This window comes from Onychostruthus taczanowskii, unplaced genomic scaffold (assembly GCF_017590055.1).
Source record: "Onychostruthus taczanowskii isolate IOZ18803 unplaced genomic scaffold, ASM1759005v1 scaffold79, whole genome shotgun sequence".
Lineage (NCBI taxonomy): Eukaryota > Metazoa > Chordata > Aves > Passeriformes > Passeridae > Onychostruthus > Onychostruthus taczanowskii.
Window position 1 is genome coordinate 1,936,256 of NW_024505782.1, and position 19,125 is coordinate 1,955,380.

At 49.0% G+C, this 19,125-nt stretch overlaps 1 protein-coding gene across 1 annotated transcript in view; it reads left to right on the top strand.

Moving 5' to 3' along the window:
• The window catches only part of RNF165 (ring finger protein 165), a 50,727-nt gene that overhangs the window by 19,593 nt on the left and 12,009 nt on the right, over window positions 1-19,125 (top strand). The gene's annotated exons all lie outside the window — the stretch shown is intronic.

A 19,125-nucleotide genomic window follows, 5' to 3' on the forward strand; every position in this document is an offset into this window, starting at 1 on the left:
TCGTGTGTGTCCATGGTTTGCAGGGCAGAAAATTGCCTGGTGTTGGGAAAAAAAGTGCAAGTAAGGCAAATATAGGGTATCTGGGCTGCTCCTGTTAGAAACTCAGCCCTGTTTGGGTTTGGATCACCTTGCTAGCAGTGGTAACACACTTACTGTCATGGGGGAGGGTGATATCTGAAAATAGTGGAATCACAGAATGGTTTTGGAAGGGAACTTAAAGCTTATGTAGTTCCAGCCTGTGTCATGGCAGAGACACCTTCCAGAAAACCAGTTTACTCAAGGCCTCCTCCAACCTGGCCTTGGACAGGAGGGGATGAACAGAAAATGCTCTGCAGGCCTTGGATAGCCAAAGGGGGAAAACTGGCTTTGATCCTCAAAGCATCAGCAAGAGGGAGTGGCAAGGGAACAGCATGACAGCAGCCTGCCCTTGTACAGACATCTTTCCATGGCACACATGCATGGGGGGAATCTGGCCCTGGATCCACCACACACTGGTTCTGCTGGCCAGGACAGCTCTGCCCTCTGCCCCACCCCCATCCTCTCCTCTGTAAAACAGGGCACAGTCACCAGCCCTGGTTCTCACTGCACTTTGCCACCCTCCCTCTGTGCCATTTAAGCAGAGAAACAGCTAATTTGTGTGTGCCGTGGTTTGCCTTGCCATGGCACGAAAAGCCTGCTTGAAGGCCCTGCAGAGGAACCGAAATCAAACAAATTTCAGATGGTCTCGCAAATGAAGCTGAAAGGTCACAACAGTATCAAGCTGGAGGTTGCGTGTGGTGCTGCAAGCCTCTGCTAAATATCAGCCAGAGATTAGTCCATCCTCTCTGAAAGGCCAAGAGCTACACAGGCTCTGAGTGCCTCCTGCCACACGTCCAGGCTCACAGCATCTAAAAATGGCACACGCCCCTGTGGAAGAGAGACACTTCTTCAGGGACAGAAAACTCAAGGGAAAGCGTCAGGCCGCTGAGGTGTGTGAAACTGAGTTTGGAAAATCCTTAGATATTTTTTTTTTTCCTTGAAGCCAAAAGGGAGTTGTAGATCATGTGGCTAGTGCTAATTAATCTGGCCTTGTGCCGAGCATTGTCATGGCGCTTTAATCAGCAGCTGTGAAGCGGAGCGTTGTCCGTCTGCCAGCCTCCAGCCCCAGCCTGGGGACAGCAAGGGACATCTCTCTGCTAGGCACATCAAGGCATCCTGCATTTGTTTGAGAATCTTTTGAAGGTCTTTTAGAGGCTTCACCTGACATCAGAGTTGTCAGTACAGGAGCTGTGTTGGCCAGGAATTTCATCTGGGAAAAGCAGTGTCAAACATCAGTGTAACTGGGGGTCAGGCACTGGTGGAAGGAGCTCAACAGGGCTGCAGGCTTTTCCCCAAGGCCACCAACCTTCTCCTCATAGCATTGTTCCAATTAAATGGCAAATCCCTTGGCTCTGTCATGGGTGGATGGTCTCCATTCATTCCACCACCATCCAGTTTCTGGTGCCTCATATTGGGTCTCCCACAAACTCCAGAGAGCCAAGACCAGGAGTTTGAGGAGCAGCTGAACCTCACACCTACTAAACCCACTAAAAGCACATTTGAGAAACCCTGCTAACATGAAATAACCCGCTGGCATTAGAGAAATATCCTCTGGTATGTTGTGGGTAGTGATTAGTCCTGAAAACTTGTGGATGGATGCATCAGTTAAATTAAAAAGTGCCTGGTGCCCAGGGTGCAGAACTGCCACAGCATCCCACCTTCCTCCCCTCCGTGTGACAGCTCATGGGCTCCAGTCATTGCCACTCTTTGTATTTATGGGGCACTTAACCAGCCCCTTAAACAACAATTTGCAGGTTATTCTTCACCCTTTAACAAAAAACCTCTTATTTTGTTGTCTCTGTTAAGAGCACTGCCTGCAGCCCTGAGAGTCAAATTCTTTCTAAATGTCAATTTCATTTCTCAACAGCAAGGCTGGCTTTGGAAAACAAGATAATGGTGGCAACCTGGTGCTGTTAATGGAATATAGCAAGGGGGTTTGCAGGTCCAGCAGGGCAGAGGGCTGTGTAGCTCCCCTGTACCTGCTGTGCTTTCTGGTTATGCTGAATGGCAGCGTGTAGGTTTCCAAGGTAATAAAAACAACATCCACGTGAGAGGGGAAAAATGTTTCTGTCTGAGCAGGCTCAGCTAAAGCACTGTCAGGAATGCTAAAAATCATAGTGGGAGGTCAGCCCAGGTCCTGGAAGGGCGCACAGTGGGAGGACGCAGTTCTTTGGAAGGAAATGGTAAAGGGAGATACACTCATCTGCCATTACATTTGCAACTCTGCCTCAAGGTGAGTTGAGATGACCTGGTTTGGCTTGTCTTCTGGTGAGAAGGATGTTTTTCTCCTAAAAAGCTTCCCCTGCTCCCCAGTGCTCCCCATCCCACAAGGTGCCTGCTGTGCCCAGCCATGGGGTTGGTGCAGTGTGAGGATGTTGGACCCAGACCAGTTTCCCACCCTGTCATGCTCAGTTTAGCTCTGCCTGATCTGATTTTATGGAGAGCAGACTGCTGGAAGTCAGGTTTAGCTCAGAGGAGGGAGCAGACTTAGCTGACAGGGTCCCTTTCCTCCTCATCTCCTCATTCCTCATGAAACCAGGGGTTGCTGGTTTGAGTGTGGGTCTCCCTTGTCACCCAGCTTAGTTCGTTCTGGATTTGTTGGTAGTTCCTGTGTCTTTAATATGTGCATGAATAGGTCTTTTGGCTCTGCAACAGCTTCTCTGTTTGAGGTGGCTGGGTCTGCTTTCTCAGACTAGTTCAATTACTCGGCTGACTTTAATTTTAAAATAAAAAATAAAAGGCATTCATTGATGGCAAGCACAGGGAGCGCAGACCCACCACTGTGTCTTTCCTGCAGAGAGACTGAAGCCAGCTTGCATGGATTTGCACAGACATTCCTGGCATGAGCCTGATGTTGAGCAAATGCTTCCCAACCGTGGAGCATGCCTGGTGCTTCCTCCAAAGACTCAGCTGTGGGATCTGGGTTGTGTCTCCTGTGAATGAGGGGAGGGGAGGCCTCGCTGTGGTGGAGGTGGCTTTGGATCACAGGACCACAGAATGGTTTGGATTGGAAAGGACCTTAAAACTCAGCCAGTTCCAACCCTCTGCCCTTGGCAGGGACACCTTCCACTGTCCCAGATTGCTCCAAGCCCCTTCCAACCTGGCCTTGGACACTCTCAGGGATGAGGCAGCCACAGCTGCTCTGGGCAATCTGTGCCAGGGCCTCCCCACCCTCACAGCCAGGAATTCCTTCCTAATATCTACCCTACATCTGCCTTCTTTCAGCTTAAACCATTCCCCCTTGTCCTCTCCCTCCATCCCTTGTCCAAAGTCCCTCTCCACCTCTCCTGGAACCCCTCTAGGCTCTGGAAAAAAGCACTCTAAGGACTCTAGGCTGCTGTAAGGATGCAGGGCTGCATTTTGTCCACCAAAATCTTCCCCCAAAAAATGCAGCAGGCTGATGCTTTTTCCTTGGGTGTGGTTGCTGTGTCCTGGCAGAGTGGTTTCACATGAGTGACCTCTTCTCCTATGAGCTTTGTAACGTGGCTCATGGCTGGCATTTCCCAGGACAGATGGCCCAAAACATACCTGTGTGTCTGGGGGTTTTTCTTTCCATCCACCACTCCCCCATCCAGTGAGTCAGCCTGATCCTCTGTGATTCCATACCATATGTGAGCCATCCTGCTCCTCCTGGAGACTGAGTGTGCAGCAGGCTGGGTCCTGCTGGGACAAGGGGTGGGCTCTGCAGCATGAGTGCCTGCCACAAAATTCCCTCTCTTGGAGGCAAGACTTCTGTTTCTGCTGGGATCTGGGGAGGCTGAGCCACGGGATCAGTGCGTGGGGAGGCTCTGTCCATGCTGCTGGGTTGCAGGCTGGGCACTGAGATGGAGAATTTGGCAGGAAGCTGTTTGGGGGGAATCTTTCCAGTTGTGCAGTGCTGCCTTCCGCCCTCCTTCCCAGGAAAGGAGGATGTGGGCCTGAGGGGATGATAGGAAGGGGTTGTTCAGCATGGAGAGGAAAAGGTTCTGGGGACACCTCATTGCAGCCTCTCAGTACCCAAAAGGGTGCTGATATTAAAGAGGGAGGACTTTTTACACGGGCAGGTAGTGACAAGGAAGGGGAAAAGTTGTAAACTAAAAGAAGAAAGATTTATGTTGAGTATTAGGAAGAAATTCTTCCCTCTGAGGGTGGGGAGGCCCTGGCAGAGATTTCCCAGAGCAGCTGTGGCTGCCCCAGCTGTGGCAGTGTCCAAGGCCAGTTCCATTCCAATTGAAGCAGCCTGGAATGGTGCAAGGTGTGCATGGCAGTAGGGTTGGAACAAGATGTCACTTTAAATGTCCCTTCCAGCCCAAACCATTCTGGGATTTCTATGAAATCTGCAGAATCCTCCTTGGACTGTGTTGCATGTCTGTGACCCATTATCAGCCCGGCTCTCCATACCAGTGCAACCTTCTAATTCCCTGAATCCCCCCACTGCCTTCTGTGAAAAAATCCCAGCCCCACAGACAGCAAATCACTTGGCAGTGGCACCATCTGGACAGTAGCCCAGTGTCCCACTGGGGAACCTCCTCCGACTGGAGCTGACCATATGAACAAAATCACTATTTCTCTCTGCTCCAGCTGGGGCGGACTTTTGAAGGGCAGCCAAGCCCTCAGGCTGGGGGTTTGGGGCGTTTCCTTGGCTTTTGGCCACTGGGAAGTAGCTGGAGTAGGTAGAGCACAGTCTGAGTTTGGAGTAAATCCGAAAGTGCTGAAATCCTGGCGGGTTGCTGATGAAAACCAGTGCTCACCCAAGGGCTGGGATGCAATAATTGCTGAACTCCAGAGAAATGTGAGGTCACAGAGGCACAGTTAAAACGGCAATACATCCTCAAAATATTGCCGTTATTGGTTAAAGGGCTCGTGGAATTTTGCTGTGTTTTAACTCTCACAGAACTTCATGTGCCAAAAATAGAATAATCCAAAACACCCCCAGAACACTGGGGCTGCAATGATGGCACTGCGATCAATCCTATTAAAAAGTGGATGTAAAAAAGGCAAAAGATTTGAGAAATGGTGTTGTTGGCTGACTGCGTCTGAAAAAAAAAAAAAGCCTACCATTACTCAGTATAATCTGCTTTTCCAAAATTATTGGAAGGTAGGGAAAAAAAAAATCCCACACATTTTTCTTTTCCCGTTTTACACATTTAAGCCAAAATGAAAAATAGCTTAAGAGATTTAAGCTATTTATTATCAAATAAAACTGCATCTGGGCCATGTGTTTCTGCGCCAACTTTTGGCACTGTGAGAGCACAAATGTTGAGAGTTACGAGCCCCTCAAAAGTGAGGTTGAAGGTGGAAACATTGACTTAGTCTTAACTCTCTCAGGGAGGACAGATCCAAAGCTGGTTGTAGGGAAATGAGATGCTACCTGTGACATGGAGCTGTATCTGCAGCATCCTCTGGGATTATGTGCAGCCCTATGGGATGTTCTTGATGGAATAAATAGGAACAAATTTGTGAAAACACCTGAGGGCACAGCTGGAGATGTGCCAGGGAGGTTTAGTTTGGATATCAGGGAAAGATTCTTCCCCCAGAGGGTGCTGGCACTGCCCAGGCTCCCAAGGGAATGGGCACAGCCCCGAGGCTGCCAGAGCTCCAGGAGGGTTTGGACAATGATCTCAAGCATGCCCAGGGTGGAATTGTTGGGGGTCTGTGCAGGACCAGGAGCTGGACTGATGATCCTGGTGGGTCCCTTCCAGCTCAGGGTGTTCTATGATTCTGTGATGGAATAAGCAGCCTGATTTCCTCTTCCCATTGTGGTGGAAAAGCGAATCCCTTGCACTCAGTCTCCTCTGGCTTCAGAGGGAGGGGAAAACACCCAAAGGGGGTGGATTTCCATGCTGGAAAGGACAGCTGTTGTCACCTTCTCCATCCCACATCCCAAAATTCATTCCTGTGCAAGTGGGGGGATATCCTTCAGGAAACCAGCCAGGCCTGGTGCTGAGGAAGGGATTTTGGCTGTGGGCACGTGGTGCCCCAAGTTTTCAGGCTGTGCCTGCTGCAGGCCAGACCTGGCCTCTGGGTTTTGTCAGGCTCATTGCCTGCCTGATGAGGATAAACCTCATCCTGCCCAGCTCACATGCGGCGGCATTTTAGGCTCTGCCCAAGCATGGTTTTACCTTTGCTGGTTCTGACGTGGAATCACAGGTCTCCTGCAGTGCCTCCCTCCACAGTGGATGCTTGGGCTCCTTTCCCAGCTTTGGCATCAATCTGAGGTGCTTATTGCTCCCAAGGAACCCCACCTCCTGCTTTTTATATAGCAAACATTTGTGCCTTCAGATGCTGCTGGGGCTCTGGGAGCTCATGGTTTGCTGATTACCAAAATTCACTTTTCCTCAGATAGCCTGACACCTGCAAATAGCACCTGTACGGGCTTTTTTAGATGGATGACTTTACATTTAGCTGTACAAAATACATATTCTTTTGCTGTTTGGTTAGATTTTTCCTTCATATGTTATTACAGCAGGGCTTAGCAGCACTAACTCATGCCAGGACCTCATGCAGAAATGTAAAGTGAGAGCTATTTCCACATCAAGGAACTGATGTTTCCCTTGTACTTTAAACACAGCTCTGTCTCTCCTGGAGTGACATGTACCTATAAAGTTTGGGGTATTAAATTTAATAGGGAACAGGCTTCCAGGATCTTTGATTTTTAGCCACAGACTTCTTATTCATGGAGTGTAAAAGGGGAATTGCCAGGACACAGCGTGGCAGGACTCACAGTAGCTGGGGTTTTCCCAAACCTGGGTTCAAGTCAGTTCAGTGCAGAGAACTGTTGAGCTGCCCTGAGCTGTGCCAGCATCCACTGCACCTCACACAGCTCCACGCCAGCCTCGGTTCTTGCCATGACTCCAAGCCCAGATGCTGCCTGGCTACTGGAGGTGCAAGCAGGTGCCTCAAAGCAGAGCACACTGGTGGTCTGAACTCCAAAATCCTTTAGGCTGATTAAATGAAGAGGTCCAGTGGGGACAGGGAAGTTGCAGGAGCTCCACAGGTGGTGCAGTCATTCCCCCACTTGAACGTGGGGCTGAGCTCTTGGGCTCAGGATGGGGACTTAAGAGTGCTTTACAGGGGATTTGCTAGCATTGCTCTGGCACTGCTAGATTTGCTAGCATTGCTCCAGCACACCCACCTCCTAGAGCAGTCTGCTCTCTCTTAAGAGATAATCCTCATTTTTTGTACCTTAGCAGTTGTGAGATGCTCCTGTATTCTGTGTAATGTCACTAGAAAGAGGAACCAGCTGCTGAGCTTTTGCTGCCTTCTGGGGTGAGGAGGGACATTTTGTGGTGTGGCTTCTGAGCCATCTGTAAAAACTCAAGGGGGACTATACATTACACTGTCTTCCCTGAGTGTCAGGTACTGCACAAGTTGCCCTCTGGCACTCTGAGGGTTTCTTGTAGGCTGGTAAATCCCCTACCTGATATGGGATTACAGGATTTAAGATAAAGCCCAGAGGGCGACCTGCAACATGCCATCATCAACCAATCCCTTTGCAAGGGGGTGTCCCATGTCCTGACTCCCTGCCAAAATGTTCTGGCTTAGGGGCTGATTTGCCAGAGAGCCAGGAAAGGACAAAGGCTGGCCTGCCAAACATCTCCCATCCAGACTGATGTGCTGTTCCTAGAAATGGTGAAACATTCCACCCGTTTCCCAAACCTGCCCCGCCTTCCGCAAACCACTGCCACTCGCTCTGCACTCTGTGGACATGATGGATGGGAATCTCCCACCCCTGGGCTTAAGACGCAGATAAATAAATCCTTCAGGAAAACCCAGCTGGTTATTACAGTCCCATTTAAAACAACGGGTGTGTGGGTGGGGAATTAATGCGTGCGAAATAGAGGCGGATGGGGATTGATGCAGAATAACCCACCCAAAGCAGCCTGCTCTGTGTTTTCAGGGTGGGTTTCAAACTCTGTTCCAATCCATCCCTAGAGGGAGGTTTAAAGCAGGTCAGGCAAACAATGCCTTCCAAAAAAAGGCATCTTTCCCCTCTTTGCTGATAGTGGGAGAACAGGATGAAAAGCCTTCACTGGAAACCCCTTTGAGGGGATCTAACATGTGTGGGGGAGGGAAGGGCCAAGACTACCACCACTGGTCCTCACCCAAAAGCTGCTGTGGAGGGAGGGGATGCTGAGGCTGGCACAGGGCTGGGGTGCTGTGGCTGCCAGGGCTGTGGATGATCCCTGGATCCCCAGTGCCTGTGGGTCACAGCCACACCACAGGACTCTGCTCCTGCCCACACCTCTCCCGTGTGTGGTGGGCTGGTGCTCAGCACCTGCAGGTCTGGGACCGGGGGCAATCACAAAACCTTTTGCTCAAACACGGATCAGTGTCAGCTGAGGGCCTTGGCTCTTCCCACTGACTCCTTCTCTGGGTTGAAGCTCCATGTGGAGTGCAGACCACTAAGGTTTGGCAGTGTTTTGGTGGAGGGTTTTGGGTGGGCTGTCACAGAATTAAGAGGCTCCGTGAGCAATGCAGTGCAGCCCCCAAGACCCTGCCAGGCCCTTGCAATGTCTGGCTAGATTTTTTTTTTTCCCCCATGGCTTTGGCTTTTTGCCTGTTTCTGGATGTCCTGCATATCATTACTGGTAGGAGGGAGCTGCTGCAAACCTCCCTGGCCAGTCATTAGGAGCAGTTAAGAGTGTTTTTAAGGCAGGTGTTGAGCACTTCTAAATGCCTGGGGAGGGCTTTGGACACTGTGAAAGCAAGGAAACATTGGAAACACAAGTATTGAATTTCCTTTTCCAAACAACTGGTTGCAGCCTATCACTGCCTGTCAAAGTTGAAGGCACAAGTCAGCACGTTTTTACATTCCCAAGGGTAGAGATAGGGATTGCTCCAAGTGCTTCCCCATTGCAGGGAGAGCCAAGCAATAGGCTGCTGTCATAGCAGGATTTTTTATTGCTTATTTTTAAATAGGGGATGAATTCCTTCCCCTGGTTAATTATCCAGGTTGGGGATTCATTCACATGGATGTATCACCTTGCTAGTAGTATAACACCACAAAAGTTGAGCTTTATTGGCTCCCTTGACCAAAGGGGGCCCAGACACACTCCACTTCATTTTCAACATTTTTATTTTTTAATTTAAGGTAACTGGCCAGACCCTGGAGAGGAGCTTTGGAGCCCAGATATCTTCCCACAAATTGGGAATACTCAGACTTTTTTTGCATTTTCCAGTGCAGAGCAATGAGAACAGGCTTGGGTTGGGCACAGGAGATGGATGCAATGGTGGTGAGGGAGAAGGGGTGGCTGAGGACATAGAGTTGGGCTGATGGGCTAAGCCCCAGGAGTTGCCTTAAAGTTTAGGTACCAGCCAAACCTTCTCTGCCCTTGGAATTGCTGGAATTTTTCTTGGCATAAGCCCTGCAGCCCAAAAAAGCCCATGAAACCTGCAGTGTGTCTCCTTTTAGCATGGGAGTTGTGGTCAAGTGATTCCTGTCAGCTGTTCCTTCTCCAGCACCTTCAGACCAAACAGAAAGGAGAAACATTATTTAAAACATCATTCTCAGAGGGGCTTTTCAACATCTCCAAAGCCACATTTCCTCCAGGGCCTGCTCCTGGCAGACGTGCAGGGCTGAGCCTAAACCCAGGAGAAACAGGGCAACCTGGGGAGAAATTGCTAGCCTGGGTGAGAAACATCATGGCAGGCTTTTGGGACCACCCATCCCTCCAGACATGCCAGAGCCTGAGAGAGGGAGAGGAGGGGTGAAACTGGGACCACTAAATCCCAGAAAAAATTTTCTCTCAGTGCAATTTGGCTTTTTTTTTTTTTTTTTTTTTTAATGTGATGATCCAAAAATCTCAAATACACCCTCGAATTTAACACAGAGAATAAGGCTATAATTAAAACACAGTGAGAAGTATAAAAGCAAAAAGACAGCTTTAAGTGTAGCAACGCTGCTGAAGTGTTTCTCCTTCCTCCTTGGAAAATATTGCTGAATTCAACGCGTTGCTGTGAAACATCATCTTCAACAAAACTTTTTTCCCCTCCTGAAGCTAGTGGGAAAGAGTTGCAGGAAAAAAAAATTCTCATCCAGTGCTGTATAAACAGCTGTCTCCCTCCTGTGATGGGTCCAGGCTGCCTGGCTGTATCCCATCCCTTATTCTTGCTGGTTCCCATCCGCAGCACTCAGCACCTCTTTAGTCTTGATGTAAATAGAGGTGGGGGGTTGGGACTAGATGATCTTTAAGTCCCTTCCAACCCTTAGCTCTCTATGATTTTCTGTAAATATGCTGATTAATGCTGGTCACTGCCAGCTGTAAGTCACAAAATCACTGATTATCCTGAGTTGGAAGGGATCCTTAGGGATCATTGAGCCCAGTGCTGAACAACCCTAAGAATCACACCATGTCTTGGGTTTTGATTTTGTTGAATGCTGAGCTTAGGCCCTGGTAGGGGTCCCACCTCATCTTTTTTTTTGGTGTATTAATGCTGCACGTGGTTTCCCTGTGTGGTGTGCGGGAGAGGAGATGCTGTGCTCTCTGTTAGGGACCCTCCAGCCACGCCAGCTCGTGTCACTCTGCAATTAATGAGAGACTTCATTAGTGCAAAAGGATGTTGACTTGGGATTGTACAAGCAGGCAGGGGCACTGTGCAGGCTCTGAGGCTGTGTTTATGAGGATTTTTGGGAAGAGCTCAGCTGTGCTGTGCCTGCTCAGAGGCACAGTGCAAAGAGGGCTGTGACCACCAAAGAATTAACTAGCAGTGGGGAGCCCATCTGAGACTCTCTCCCCTGAATTCCTTTGAAGCACTTTTCCATCAGGTGTGAAAGACTCTGAGCAGGAGATGATAAACCTCCGGAACCTCATGTTGCCACTCAGGACACAAATATACTCCACCAACCCTCCACCCTGACTCCTCGCTGGTACAGCACAACCTGAGCAAGTAAATAAGGCAAATTTAAATAGTCTTCATCCATTTATTACATCTCCCAGCTACAGATCTGGGGGTCCTTTACCATTCCCCCTGCACTAGACATATGCGATGGCAGGCTGTACCCTGGAGCTGGCAGCCCATTATTTTTAGCATGGTTTTTGGCTTTTTACATCTTGCCCCAGCAGAGCAGAAAAGCTGGTCAAGTGTCTAAAAAGCAAGTCATATGAGGAGGAGCTGAGGGAGCTGGGAAAGGGACTCAGCCTGGAGAGAAGGAGGTTCAGGGGGGACCTTGTGGCTCTGCACAACTCCTGACAGTGAGGGGACAGCTGGAGGGGGGGGTCAGACTCTACTCCCAGGGAACAGGGACAAGGAAAAAGGCCTCAAGTTGTGCCAGAGAAGGTTCAGACAGGATATTAGAATTTTTCTTTGTCACTGCTGGAGTGGTTAGGCATTGAAATAAGTTGCGCAGGGAGCTGGTACTATCACCCTCTCTGGAAGTGTTTGAGAGGTGTCTGGGTGTGGCATTTGGAATGGTTATGTGTGGTGCTGTGCTAATGCCTGGACCCAATGATCCTGATGGTCTTTTTCACCTTGATTGGATTCTGTGATTCTCAGTTTCACTAGACGAGATGGGAAAGCTGTTGGCAAAGGTGCTGAAAGTGAGATAGATTCCTTCCTGCCTGATAGATTTCACTTAAATTCTTTACTCTACCTTCATCCTCCCTCCCCCAATCTCCTCACCCTGCAGTCAGCTGTCCTGTGACAGCAGTAAGACAGCACAGCATCTCCCTCTGGCAGGCCACTCAACCTTTATGCAGATGAATGCCATTAATTTGGTCTGGGGGGTTATCTATTTCATGTTTTATTTTCCATGCCAGGGGCGTTGTAACTAGGTGGTCTTTAGGGTCCCCTTCCAGCCCAAGCCATTCAGTTGTTCTGTGATTGCCACACCCCATTTCCTATTAGCAATTGAATTTTCACTCATTTCATAAGGGTATACTCACAAACAATTTGAAGGCTTTAACAGGCGTGTGATGACACCAGGCAATTAGGAGCTTGTTTGTAGACTCAGTGTGAGTCCCCCGTGGTGTCCTTCTCCACGTGCCACGTGAGGCTGGAGCTGCTCCCACGATTTTGGCCTTTACTCGCTGCGTGCCATCAGGGCCGATGCAAACTTCCCACCGCGTTGCTGGCCCTGAGGGGAATTTTAATGCACATCCAGGGAAGCGAGCTGCAGGCCCCTGGGCTGTTAAAAGCCTGGCAGGCTCTCCTGGTGCTCCGAGAGGCACCACAAGGGCTCCTGTTGAGGGGGCTTATCTGCCTCCCCAGCGCAGGAGGAGGGGTCGCAGGGGTCTAAGCAGGACAAAGTGGCTGAGACAACCAGGCTGCATCCCTGATTACAACAGGCAGATTGTCCTCAGCTGTAAAACCTGTCAGTGAGTGAAGCCAGGGCTCTCCAGGAGCTGCCACCTCCCTCTGCCACGATGGGGCCTGGATGTGAACCAGCCCCAGCCTCCCTGACACCCCCAGCCCCCACGTGTGGAGGCCTCCACGGGCAGTCCAGGTTGCCTTGCCCAGGGGAGATATTCACATGCTTTGCAGGCACCTTAACAGCATGAGACAGATTTTGTTTTCCCCTGGAAGGTGGCCGGGAGTCCCTGGGCTGCAGCTGTCTGCTCAAGACACCTATCCCAGCGCCAGCTCCAGGCCTGATCCAGATCCTGTGTCCCTTACCTGATTGCATCAAGAGTGCTACTGCCTGAGGAAGGGAGGTGGAAATAAATAGTTCTGCTTTCTGTGTTTTTTTTCTTTTCATAAAGCCTGTAGCATCCCCTGTCTCGCTGCAGGGATTACCCAGAGGCTTTGCATCTCAGAGATGGGTCAGTGTTGGACTGAGCGCACGGATCCCTTGAGCCTTTCAGGCTGAAATACTGTTGGGTAGATAAATATGCATGTGCCTAGATGTAGTCAAACCCTGACTGATGCTAAAGGAGAATCCCCAGTGGCAGAAGCACCTGGGACCAGACCGGTGCATTTCTGTGACTCAGTGCCACTTACCAACCTGCTAAAATTTATAATTCGCAGGGTTCACCTGGGGGTGCAAAAGGAGCGTTTCTGTTACTGAAAAAAATTAAAAAATTCTGTGCTGCTTTGGATAATGTATGGAAACAATAAGTATAACTGTAGAACACAAAGAGAAAAGGAAAAAAAAAAAAAAAAAGCACAGCCGTGGAAGTGAGAAAGAGGTGGTGAGGAGGATGTGCTGAGCTTCCCTGAGGCTTTCCACCACGCTCGATGCCTGTGAGAGTGAAGGGTGGAAATGGCATGGCAGCAAGCAGCCAAGCAGGTTCAGCTGTCCACAGGCCTGCATCACCTCCTGGCTTTCTAAAAACAAATTTGTTCCTTCCTCAGTGTGAGCTTGAAGCCTGTAATGCCAGCTTCCAGTTAAGTGTTTTGGGTGCTTTGTAAATTGTTCAGCAGCCTTCCCCACGGGCTTGTGGAAGATTGTCATCACAGTGCAGGTTGGGGATGTGGTTTAGCAAGGGGATTGGCACTGCTGGGTTGGACTTGATGATCTGAGAGGGCTTTTCCAACCCAAAGGATTCTATTATTGTATTCTGTGGTGCTAAATTATTCTGTGAGGCCGTGGCATCAAGGAGGTGATTGTGCCTCTCTGCCACACTCAGGTGAGAGCTGCCTCCAGCTCTGGGGTCCCCAGCACAGGGACTGGTTGGAGCCAGTCCAGAGAAAGCCACCAAGATTATCCGATAGAGATGGACCACCTCTGCTAGGAGTAAAGGCTGAGAGAATTGGGATTGTTCAGCCTGGAAATGAGAAGGCTTTGGAATGACCTCATTGTGACCTCATTCCCTTCCAGTTCCTGAAGGGAACCTACAGGAAAGATGGGGCGAGAACCTGGTGTGACAGGACTAGTGGGAATATCTTCAATTGAAAGGGAATAGGTTTAGATTAGTTATTAGGAAAAAATGCTTTCCTGTGAGGGTGGTGAGGCCCTGGCATGGGTTGCATAGAGAAGCTGTGGGGGCCTCATTCCTGGCAGTGTCCAAGGCCAGGTTGGACAGAGCTTGGATCAACCTGGGATAGTAGTAGATGTCCCTGCCCGTAGTAGGGGATTGAAACTAGATGACCTTCAAAGACCTCTTCCAGCCCAAACCATTCTGTAATTGTGTGATTTTGTTATTGCAGAACTGATTGTCTGTGGGGTGTACAGCAGGCTGCAGAGGCCCAGAGCAGTGGGGTGTCACACAGACCCAGCTCCATGGCAGGTTTTCAGCATCACAGTGTGAAGTTGCAGCTTCACAGCAGCAGAGGAGAGCCAGGCCAGCTGGGGCAGCCAAGTCATGGCCTGTCAGGAATCACCCAAGTACTGATCCTCCACTTGTTGATCCCTGGTGCTGACCTTGGCTTTAGGATGTGATCAAAGAGGCTGAGGGGGACTGGAAGCAGCAACCAGTGGAGCATTACACAAGGCAGGGAGATGTTGGTGGTGGTCACCCAAAGGCATCCCTGGCCATATGGCCCTAGAACATCACAAAATGCCACAGCCTATTTTGGGTCAGACTTGTCCCCAGTTATGCTAGAGAACCACCTAGCTCTCTTTCCCACCCCACAGACAGCCTGGCTTGCCCAAGACATGATTCATTTCTCCAGCAGATCCTATCTTGGTCTCCATGTGTTATCACAAATTTTGAGGCTTGCAAAGCACCTTTTAGAGCTGGATTACCTAGATTCAGGCATTAGCTATCTCTGTGGCTTAGCTGAGCATAAGGTAACAAGGGCTGTCCAGACTGGGAGCTTAGGTGTGTGTGTGGGCATCTGGGGGCATTTTGAGGGCATTTGGCCTCAACCTGTAAAGGAAAACTGCCCAAAACTGGAGCAAATCACCTGCTTTGCTGATACAGATGTGATGCACTGCTCATCTCAGAGCTGCTGATCTGATGTTGCTCTAAGCTGTCATCATCTGCTACAGCAACAGCATTTAAATGAAAGGAAGCACCATCAGGACAACAAAATGGTTTTTGGCTGGTGGGCAGCCTGACAGTGATCCCAGGTAAATCAGTTCTCCACAGCTCCAGACAGGAGCAACTGGAATTTCTCAAGGTACCAATGAGCCTCACGCAGGGGCTGGCCCTCCCATCCCAGCCAGCAGGCTGGGCACGGCAAAAGGTGTTTCCAGGCTGGCCTTGGATCAAAAGTCTCTCTAAGGCTGGTGAGGACTGTATTGCCTCTGTGGACTTCCCTGAAAATCTTCCCTGGATGTATTAAAAAGCTGGACAAAATCCTGAGTAATGTGTTCTAGGGACCCTGCCTAAGTAGGAGGATTGGACTAGATGATCTCCAGCGGTCCTTCCAACCTTTAATCTGGGATTTTGTGATTGTGTCTTGAGCTGGAGAAGTAAGGAGGACATGGAGGGTAAGCCATAAAAACATCCAAGATGTGGCTAGTCTCTCTTCCTGCGAAATCAAAGTATCCCAATGGAGGAGGAGAATCCTTCTGTGGTATGACGACCAAAACTTGAGTTCATTAAGCTGAAAAAAAGTCTCTGCCTTGCTGATCCCAGAGCAACAGTGCCTTCATGTAGGCACCACTGGACAGGTGATGGGGAACTAGGATTGTGGAGGATGCAGTTAGTGGCTCTGGAGCATGATAGGCAGACTTTACATCATTATTGTCTTTGCTGTGGATGTGTACCCAAAGCTTGGCTAATGAAAGTGTCAGCTCTGCCCTTGTAGTGGGGAGTGAAAACAGAAGCTGGAATGTGGTATCAGGACTCAGGTTTAGTCATTAAAATCGTGGATTAGTCTCTGCTGTGGCAGATATTGCTATCCAGGCAAAAAGCAGATTAAATCCGTGAATTCAATTTTCTTGAAGTATCTTATGGGGAATGTTTGTCGTTGTTGGTGTCAATGAAAATGTGATCTAGGATCACAGTTGTGGCTTGGAAAAAAGGAGAAGACTAGCAAAGTAATCACTAATAGACCTTCTGGCTGTCCACAACTCCCTGAAAGCAGGGAGCAGCCAGGTGGGGGTCGGGCTCTGCTCCCAGGGAACAAGGAATAGGATGAGAGGAAATGGCCTCATGCTGTTCCAGGAGAGGTTTCAGTTGAATATTGGGAAAAGTTTCTTCACAGAAAATGTGGACTGGCTTTGGAGGAGGCATTCAGGGAAGTGGTGAAGTCCCCACTTCTGGAAGTGTTCAACAGTCATGTGAATGTGGCACCTGGGGGCAAGGGTTGGACATGATGACTCTGGGTTAATGAACTTGCTGATATTAGAGAACTTCTCCAACCTTAACAATCCTGTGATTCTCTGACACTGCTGATGTGTGAACCTCTGTGGAATTCAAAGGGATGAGTGCCTGCTTTTGGTGTTGGTTGTGGTGAGTTACCTGGACAAGGATGCTCAGCTCATGTTTGCAGGGTGACACTGTACTTACCTTGTGTACATGAGACCAAAATGTGCACTGGGAAAGCAATCCCCACCAGAGCCCTTTGCATCTAGATGCAATGAGCAGGAGAAGGTAAACTCAAAAATAGCTAACTTAAAAATGTAAGGTTCTGTTTTCAGCTGAGTTGTTATTTGTTTGCCAGGGCTTTCTGGGGCTCACCAGCATCCTGCTTAGTGAGGATTGGCTCTTTGTTTTTGCAGACTGGCTTGGTTATGCCAGCAGTGTAATTGGATAACTGCTAATAAGCATAGGATTGCTGAAGTATTCCCCAAAGTCTTTGCTTTGCTGTAAAAATCCTCATCAGCAATTGGATTAGTTGAAGAGAATGAACAATTACTACGTAGGGTAATATGTTATGTTAAGACAAATTGATGGGTTTTATTTAATCATATGGTCTCGGTCACATCTTGATGGTGTTATTCCTGTGAAGAGAAATGCATCACTGCACCAGTAGGTACTAGCAAAAAATACTGAAAAATACTTTATTTATTTAATGAGTTCTTAAAGGTAAGGCTAATTGACTCTGTACCAAGACAAAACGAGTTAGGCTTTTGCTTTCAGATACATTAGCTCTGTGTATCTTCCTGCACACATACTGCAGATAAAGTTTACATGTTCTGAACCTTGGGAAAGTGTATGACTGAGTTCCTCTAAAGGACTGTCTTTGTATGAGAAGCAAAATTCAAATCAAAAACATGGCCAGCAGATCTGCCCACCTAGTGCTCTCCAGCTCACCATGGCTCTGGCATCAAAGACCATCCAGACATTTAACTGAATTTAGGATTCCCACGACTCAGTAAAAGCTGAAAATCACTGGCTGAGGTTTCACCAGGCTTTGAGAGACAAGAGAGTCACAGGAGATGAGAGACAGGTTTTCTCTGCTTTAGTTATGTGCTGGAGAATGTGCCCCAGGAAATGTGGGGGAGTCTCCTGAGTTTCACTGCCTGGTGTCTCCCTAAGACATTTTTGTCTGGAATACAGCTGAACCTCATTTTTGTCTGGAATACAGCTGAACCTCAGTGTGGTGGCACAGGCTGGAGTGTTAGTGTGTGCAGAGGGCTGGCACTTTTACCTGCTCTCACACCTTGTCTCCAGGCCTGGGGGTGCACAATGGCTCACCCGTGACCTGCTGCAGCAGTTCTCCACTGGGACACGGTCGTCAGAGGCTGAGCAATTCACCACGAGTTCCCTGGCATTCACAGCAGCCAAGAGGCTTCTCCTCACAATTCCTTTCAGCAATGGGCCAGGGAAGTGCAGGGTCCCCACTTCATTACACAGCCTTTACCTCTTTGTGGTGAATTTGGGGCCAGGCTGTCAGCAGCAAATGCAACCTGCAGGGGAACAGGGTATATGAATGGCTCTTTGGCCTGGCTTTGCAGCTCTGTCATTGAGGAGCAGCAGGTCTGATCCCACCACCTCTGGTTTTAATTAATATCGTGGTCGAATCATGCTGTTATCTGACAGCAGGGGAAATTATCACCTCAAGAAGCACTGCTGTGGGTGGCACATATTGTGTAACCTGCTCTCTCTCTGAGGGGCACTGTGGAGGATTAGTTTGCATTTAAGAGATGCTGTGTGTAATTATGCACAGTTTTGCAAACCATCCATTTCTGATAGGCCCTCTCCTGTTGTTTCTCCTGCTGGCATCTGGCTTGCTCAGGACTCCCTGAGCTCCTGTGATGGACTGGCCCTGCCTGCCAGGGAGATGTGAGCAGAAGGGATCTGGGTGAAGAAGGCATGATGTACATACTCATGCTTTGGGATTAAATAGTTTCTCTTGGTGCTTTGTTACAGGATGTTTTGTACCATTCACAAAAATTAAAGGAGAAAGAAGAAGAAGGGGTGTTCAAAACACTGTAATAATGCAGGTGTCCAATCCTGGGGCTGGTCATCAGCAAAGACGCATCTCTAATAGCCTCACTCGAGTCCCCTCCTTCATTTCTGAATTGACTCTTTCCCCAGTTAAAGAGCCAAACGCTTTGCATGATGCCTGTAAATGCTCCAGGAATGTAGGAATTAACAGGCTGGACTGGGCCAAGGGCCTGTCCAAGAAAGGATCTTGAGCAAGGTGCAAGCCAGTGCCAGATGTTTTGCAAAACGCCTCCACTATGGATGTCTTTCACACCTCATTTCTTCCTCATTCCCATCAGCTTCATGACTGGTCTCATAGCAGTCCATGCTGTGTTTCCAGCAGCTGCTCTCTCCCTGCATGCAGCTCATGAGGATGGGTTGTTGAAGGATCTCAGCAAACACACAGGGCCTTCATCCCTGCTCTCAGAGGGGGAAGTTGTCTCACTCACGTCCTGAAGTCAGTCTGAGGCAGTTTTTTAGAGCAGAGATTATTTCCTTGCCTATGAGACAGTTTTAGAGAGGCAAAGAAATCACTTGCAGGAAAAGTCTGCAATTCAGGGAAAAGATTCAAAACTTCTGTGAGATAATATACAATACCCAAATATTTTAGAAAGCAGGTTTTGTTAGTTATTTCCTTTTCTAGAGTGTTTGAAGAATGGTTAGGATTGGAAAGGACCTTTAAAGGTCATCTAGTCCAATCCCACTGCCATGGGCAGGGATGTGTCTCACTAGACAAAGTTGCTCCAAACTTCATCTAACCTGGCCTTAAACACTTCCAAGGAGGAGGCATCCATGTCTTTTTTGGGCAATCTGTGCCAGGGCTTCACCATCCTCAGCACAAAAATGTCTTCCTCCTATCTAGGCT